Below are 6,804 nucleotides of genomic sequence, written 5' to 3' on the forward strand. Positions count from 1 at the left end.
CATGTCCTGTTGTACTGAGCAGTGGTGCCCGGGGGTAGAGGCGCTGGCTGTCCACTCTATTCCTCTTAATATCTTATACATCTCTATCATGTCTCCTCTCATCCTCCTTCTCTCCAAAGAGTAAAGCACAAGCTCCCTTAATCTCTGATCATAATCCATACTCTCTTTCCCAGGCAGCATCCTGGTAAATCTCCTCTGTACCCTTTCCAATGCTTCCACATCCTTCTTATAGTGAGGCGACCAGAACTGGACACATTACTCCAAGTGTGGCCAAACTATATTTTATAGAGCTGCATCATTATATCGCGTCTCTTAACTCTATCCCTCGACTTATGAAAGCTAACACCCCATAAGCTTTCTTAACTACCCTATTTACCTGTGAGGCAACTTTCAGGGATCTGTGGACATGTACCCAGATCCCTCTGCTCCTCCACACTATGATCAAATTCATCCTGACATTAGAGAAGGTGACATTAATGTTACCCTGACATTAATGTCAGATGTGTCATTTGAGAGCAAGAGAGAAGAATTGGTCAAAATTGATTTGAAAAGAACACATGCAGGGATGAAAACATAACAACAATGGCTGGAATTTCTGGAAGCAATTCGGAAGGCACAGGGTATATACACATCACAAAGAGGAAGTAGTATTCTAAAGGTAAGGTGACAAAACCGTGGCTGATAAGAGAAACCAAAGACAACGTAAAAACCAAGGAGAGGGCACAGAGCAAAAATTATTAGGAAGTTAGAGAATTGGGAAGCTTTTTAAAACAAACAATGCAACCAAAATAATTAAGAAGGAAAAGATGGAATACATAGATGAGCTAGCCCGCAATATTAAAGAGGATACCAAATTTTTCTTCAGGTACATATATTGTAAAAGAGAGGCTGCAGTGGATATCGGACCACTGAAAAATGATGCTGGACAGCTAGTAATGGGGTGAGGGTGCAAGGTGATGGCAGATGAACTGAATAAGTCTTGTACATCACTCTTACCTCTCGAAGACACTGGCAGGAATATGGAAGTATCAGAATGTGTAAAGTTACGTTACTCGGGAGAAGGTTCTTTGGGAAACAGAGATGGTCTGAAGGTAAATAGGTCACCTAGATCAGATGGTATACACCCTGGAGATCTGAAAGAGGTGGCTGAAGTGATGTGGAGGCATTAGCAATGATCTTTTGAGAATCGTTGAGGAAATAAAATCCAAAGAGGATTTTTCCTTCACTGCTTCCCCTCTCCCAGTTTCACCCATCACCTACCACGTCTTCCACCCCTCCAACCCCCACACCTCTTCCTCTGACGTCTCATCTTTTTTCCCCCCAGTCCTGATGAAGGGTCTCGGCCCGAAACGTCGACTGTTTACTATTTCCCATATATGCTGCCTGGCCTCCTAGGTTCCTCCAGCATTTTGTGTATGTGTTGCTTGGATTTCCAGCATCCACAATTTTTTTCCTGTTTTGGATAAAAACAAAAGCAGGGTCACGTAATACAGCAAGAAAACAGAGGGAAGTGAGAGGATTGGAAATCTTTTACATAACCAACAGGAGACAACAAAAAAAAAAAACCACACACACACACAGGAGTGACATGATGAAAAATTAAGGTAAGTGAGCCAATAATATCAGGTATCAAAAGTTGTTCAGATATATAAAGAGTAAAAGAGAGGCAAGAGTTGATATTGTACCGCTGGAAGATGATGCTGGCGAGTTAGTAATAGAGCAAAGAAATCGCGGCCGAATGTAATAAGTATTTTGTGTCAATCTGCACTGTGTCAGACACTCGCAGTATAAGACTATCAGACATAGGAGCAGAATTAGGCCATTAAGCCCTATCGAGTCTGCTCCGCCGTTCTAGCATGGCTGATCCCAGTTCTCACCCAACCCCATGCACCTGTCTCCTCGGCATATCCTGTAATGCCTCGACTGATCCGTAAACTATTAGCTTCTGCCTGAAATGTACCCACAGACTTGGCCCCCACCGCCATCTGTGTCACAGAATTCCACAGGTTCACTGCTCTCTTGACTAAATAAAATCCTCCTCAACTGCTCTAAAAGGTTGCTCCTCAGTTTTCAGGCTGTGCCCTCTGTTATGGCTAACCCCACCATATGAAAAGTCCTCTCCTCATCCACCCTATCTGGACCTTTCCACATTCGGTGGGTTTCAGTGAGATTCAAGATTCAGGATGAGGTTTATTATCACCGGCATTTGGCGTGAAATTTGTTGACAGCAGCAGCAGTTCAATGCAATACATATTCTGGCATGGATAATAATAATAAATTAATTAAAACAATAATCAAGCAGCAGTTCAATGCAATACATATTATGGCATAGATAATAATAATAAATTAATTAAAACAATAATCAAGCAGCAGTTCAATGCAATACATATTATGGCATAGATAATAATAATAAATTAATTAAAATAATAATCAACAAGTAAATCAATTATGTGTGATGAATAGATTATTAAAAACAGAAATACTGCATATTGAAGAGTGGCCAAAGCTTTCAAAGTCCCTTCAGGCTTCTGTATCTCCTCCCTGATGGAGATCTAGGCCTCATGTGGAGCCAGTGATCATTAATGGAGAATGTGTGGAGCAGGTTAAGACCTACAAGTATCTGGGAGTACAGTTAGACGAGAAGCTAGACTGGACTGCCAACACAGATGCCTTGTGCAGGAAGGCACAGAGTCGACCGTACTTCCTTAGAAGGTTGGCGTTATTCAATGTCTGCAGTGAGATGCTGAAGATGTTCTATAGGTCAGTTGTGGAGAGCGCCCTCTTCTTTGTGGTGGCGTGTTGGGGAGGCAGCATTATGAAGAGGGACGCCTCACGTCTTAATAAGCTGGTAAGGAAGGCGGGCTCTGTCGTGGGCAAAGTACTGGAGAGTATAACATCGGTAGCAGAGCGAAGGGCGCTGAGTAGGCTACGGTCAATTATGGAAAACCCTGAACATCCTCTACATAGCACCATCCAGAGACAGAGAAGCAGTTTCAGCGACAGGTTGCTATCGATGCAATGCTCCTCAGACAGGATGAAGAGATCAATACTCCCCAATCTACTCATACCGCCAGGAGTAAGATATGTTAAGTGCCGGGGTTAGGACTCAATGTATTTAAGTAAACTACTTAAGAACTTTTTAAAAGCTATTATTAATGCTTTTTGAGAGAGTGATTTAGATGCATATCATATTTTTACTGAGTTAAGTATTGGTTGTAATTAGTTTTGCTACAATAAGTGTATGGGACATTGGAAAAAATGTTGAATTTCCCCATGGGGATGAATAAAGTATCTATCTATCTATCTATCTATCTATCTATCTATCTATCTATCTATCTATCTATCTAACAGTGAGAAAAGGGCATGTCCTGGGTGCTGAAGGTCCTTTATAATGGACGCTGCCTTTCTGAGACACCGCTTCCTAAAGATGTCCTGGGTACTTTGTAGACTAGTACCCAAGATGGAGGTGACTAGATTTATAGCCTTCTGCAGCAGCTTCTGAACACCCTCCACCCACATTTACTAAACATAAGTCAGTGCAGGAGGAAAGCTGGCAAACGCTTCTCATGCTTAACCCCTTCATTCCCCGAATCGTCTTTTTGAAGATCCTCTGGACTCTCTCCAATGACAACACACATTTTCTAAGATAGAAGTCCCACATACTCTAACTCTAACGGAATGTCAGCCTTCATTGGTAGAGGGATTGAATTCAAGAGCAGGGAGGTAATGCTGCCACTATACAGGGTACTGGTGAGGGCGCACCTGGAGTACTGTGTGCAGTTCTGGTCTCCATACTTGAGGAAGGATATGCAGTACTGACTTTGGAGGCAATGCAGAGAAGGTGAACCAGTTTGATTCCAGGGATGAGGGGGTTAATCTATGAGGAGAGATTGAGTCGCCTGGGACTTTTCTCTCTGGGGTTCAGAAGAATGAGAGGGGTTCTTATAGAAATGTACACAATTTTGAAAGGGAAAGATAAGATAGGAGTAGGAAAGTTGTTTCCATTGGTAGATGAGACCAGAACTCGGGGAGATTGGCTCAAGATTCAGGGGAGAAGAGTTAGGACGGAGATGAGGGGAAACTGTTTTTCCCAGAGAGTGGTGAATCTGTGGAATTCTCTGCCCAGGAAAACAGTTGAGGTTTCCTCACGAAGTATATTTAAGATACGGTTAGATAGGTCTTTGCAAGGTAAGGGAATTAAGGGTTATGGGGAAAAGGCAGGTAGATGAAGCTGAGTTTACGGACGGATCAGCCATGATCTTAATGAATGGCGGGGCATGCTCAATGGGCCAATGGCCGACTCCTGCTCCCATTTCTTATGTTCTGATGTGCGGCCCGAGTAGTGTCTTATAAAGTATCAGCATTATATCCTTGCTTATATATTCTACTTCACTTTAAATAAAGCCAGCATTGCATTTGCCTTCTTTACCACAGACTCAACCTGTAAATTAATCTTCTGGGAGTCTTGCCCAAGGTCCTGGAGGCGTAGTGACGTCAGCGCCGGACTCCGTAACGGAGGTCCCCAGGTTCGAATACAGTCGGGCCTCTCCCGAGAACGCTTTCCATCCGTGCCGGGTTGAGTGTTGAGCTCGCAATTCGACTTCATAAAATAAAGAAAAATACTGCAAAATGTCTGTGTGAGAAGTAGCGCCCCACACAACCTTCCGATCCGCGCCTTGTAAGACATGAAAATGCCCGACGCTGCCCTGAGTCATCATCATCATCATCATCATCATCATCATCACCATCATCATCATCACATTTCCTTCTGTACTTCTGTGGTTTGAACCTTCTCCCCAATCAGATAACAGTTCACTATTGTTCCTTTTACCAAAATGCATTATCGTACATTTCCCAATATTGTATTCCATTTACCCGTTCTTCAAACTTCTGTCCTGCTGCAATCGTATTGCTTCCTCAGCACTACCATCACCTCCACCTATATTTGTATCATCCGCAAAACTTGTCACAAAGCCATCAGTTCCATTATCCAAGTCATTGACAAACAATGTGAAAAGTAGCGGTCCGAATACTGACCCCTGAAGACCACAAGTCACTGCTGGCCAACCAGAAAAGGCTCCTTTTATTCCCGCTCGCTGCCTCTTGGCTGTCAGCCATTCCTCTGTCCATGCCAGTATTACTTCTGACTTTTATCCTGTTAAGCAGTTTCATGTGTGACACCTTATCAGATGCCTTCTGAAAATCCAAGTAAATGATATCCACTGCCTTTCGTTTGTCCATCCTGCTTATGACTTCCTCGAAGATCTGTAACAGACTTGTCAGGCAAGATTTCCCTGTACAGAACCTATGCTGGCTTTGATTATTATATCATTAGTCTCCTAGTACCCCCAAAACCTCATCTGTTATCAAGTGATTCTTGATATGTCATGACCAAGGCATCTGTTATCTCTCCAGCAACCTCTCTCAGGACTCTGGGATGTAGTTCATCTGGTCCAGGTGACTTATCCACTTTAAGAACCTGAGTTTGCCTAGCGCGTTTTCTTTTGTAATAGCAATGGCACTCACTCCTGCTCCCTGACACTCACGGATCTCTGGCACACTGGTGGTGTCTTCCACAGACAAGACGGATGCAAAGTACCTATCAAGTTCATCTACCAGCTCTTCCCCATTTGTAACCCATGACCATCATTTCCCAGTGGTCCAATATCAACTCTCGCCTTCCTTTCGTAAATTTTATAACTGGTTTATATTATTGTATAGTTTGCTGTCATATTTCACCTTTCCCCTTATAGCTTTTATTTTAAATTTGCCTGTTGTTGGATATTAAAAGCTACCCAGTTATCCAACCTACTACTGACTTTTGCTACTTTATATGCTTTTATACAGTCCTTAACTTCCTTTGTCAGCCACGATAGCCTAGCCCCGCTGTTTGAGAACTACGTCTGTGGGACATATCTATCCTGTACATTATGAACTATTCCCAGAAACGTCAGCCATTTCTGCTCTGGCGTCATCTCCACCAGCATCCTTCTCCAATCCACCTGGGGAATCACCTCTCTCACGCCTCTGTAATTCACTTTCATTCCATTGCGATACTACACATGTGATCTGTGCTTCTCCCTCACAAGTTGCAGTGGGAATTCAATCATGTTATGATCACTGCCTTCTAATGGTTCCTTTACATTGACCTCCCTAATAAGATCTGGGTTATTACACAACACCCAATCTAAGATAGCAGTTCCCCGAGCAGGCTCAACCATCAGCTGCTCTAAAAAGCCATTTCGTTTGCATTCAATACATCCCCTCTTTTGCGATCTCACGCCAGTCTGACTTTCCCAATCCTCCTGCAGATTGAAGTCACCCACTACAGTTGTGTCATTAAATTTATTACATAAATGCCAAACATTCAGCAGTACCTGGGGCAGAACTGAAGATACATGCTTTTACCAAGGAGAGAAGGTGTTTTTGAAGCTGAAAGGCCTGAAGGTAGATAAGACACCGCAGAGTTCAGAAAGAGGTAGCTGAAGAGATTGTGAAGGCATTAGAGTAATAAAACACTACAACACAGGAAAATGCCATTCGGCCAGTCTAGTCCGTGCTAAAGCATTAATCTTCCGAGTTCCAACAACTTCCACCTGGACCACAGCCCTCCATATGCTTCTCATCCAGTGACCTAAGCAAACTTCTCTTAAAGATTACAATCGTCCCTGCCACTTGCTTTGGCAGCTCGGTGCACACTCTCCCCGCCTCTGAATGAAGAAGTTCCCCCTTAGTTTTCTCTTCAAGTGATGCGTAATGATCTATCACAAATCACTAGATTTTGGAACGGTTCTGGTGGACCAG

Source organism: Hemitrygon akajei, unplaced genomic scaffold (assembly GCF_048418815.1).
Source record: "Hemitrygon akajei unplaced genomic scaffold, sHemAka1.3 Scf000050, whole genome shotgun sequence".
NCBI lineage: Eukaryota > Metazoa > Chordata > Chondrichthyes > Myliobatiformes > Dasyatidae > Hemitrygon > Hemitrygon akajei.